This window comes from Hemiscyllium ocellatum, chromosome 1 (assembly GCF_020745735.1).
Source record: "Hemiscyllium ocellatum isolate sHemOce1 chromosome 1, sHemOce1.pat.X.cur, whole genome shotgun sequence".
Taxonomy (NCBI): Eukaryota; Metazoa; Chordata; class Chondrichthyes; order Orectolobiformes; family Hemiscylliidae; genus Hemiscyllium; species Hemiscyllium ocellatum.
The window spans coordinates 119,284,864-119,285,494 of record NC_083401.1 but is presented as its reverse complement, the minus strand read 5'-3'; the positions used below and the strand labels follow the sequence as shown (position 1 = coordinate 119,285,494).

The 631-nt window shown below is 58.6% G+C and overlaps 1 protein-coding gene across 1 annotated transcript in view; it reads left to right on the top strand.

Annotated features, from left to right (window-relative positions):
- Nucleotides 1–406: 406 nt before the first annotated feature.
- LOC132819761 (PACRG-like protein) overlaps nucleotides 407–631 on the top strand; it is a 42,500-nt gene continuing 42,275 nt past the window's right edge. The window contains exon 1 of the mRNA XM_060831496.1: nucleotides 407–565. The gene's annotated coding sequence lies outside the window, so the exon portion shown is untranslated. The remainder of the gene's footprint in view (nucleotides 566–631) is intronic.

Below are 631 nucleotides of genomic sequence, written 5' to 3'. Positions count from 1 at the left end.
CATGATGAGGGAAGGACAGACACTGATGTAATTTGGGCAGAATGTCATCTGTGACATCCTGGACGCATTTGTTGGTTGAAGATTGGGAGATGTCACGTAGCCTGCACATGAGACATGATCTAGCACAATGTGAACAGTTTGGTGACAGTGGCCCGGGTCTTCCTCAGTTTGCTCTGCACAGTGACAGCGAGCTCGCTATGTCCTGGCTTTGGTCATTCTGCTCCAGCTCACACACCATGTCCCTTACACACTGTACCTGCACGGGGGTGTGAGGGTCGGGGGTGGGGTAACCTTTCAGAAGGAGACAGAAGGTATGGAGCAAATATACAGTGAAGCATCGGGCGGTGAGCCATGACCCCCCTCCCCGGTATGTGCAGAGCCGGGGATGTTGTTATCTCCCGGTATGTGCACGGACACAGGGAGCTCCTGCAGCACAATCCGACTGTTCCGGGTTCGCGTTTCCGACTGGAACCGACTGGCGGCCTCCGTCACCGGCACCGAGAGGGACAGGGGCAGGGAGAGGCTGCTGCTTAGTAACCCCCGCGGGGAGAGGGAGACAGGGGAGGTAAGGGGGGGGGGGGGAAGAGGGGGTAGGAGGAAGGGGGAGGGAGAGGGGAGGGGAAGGGGGGAG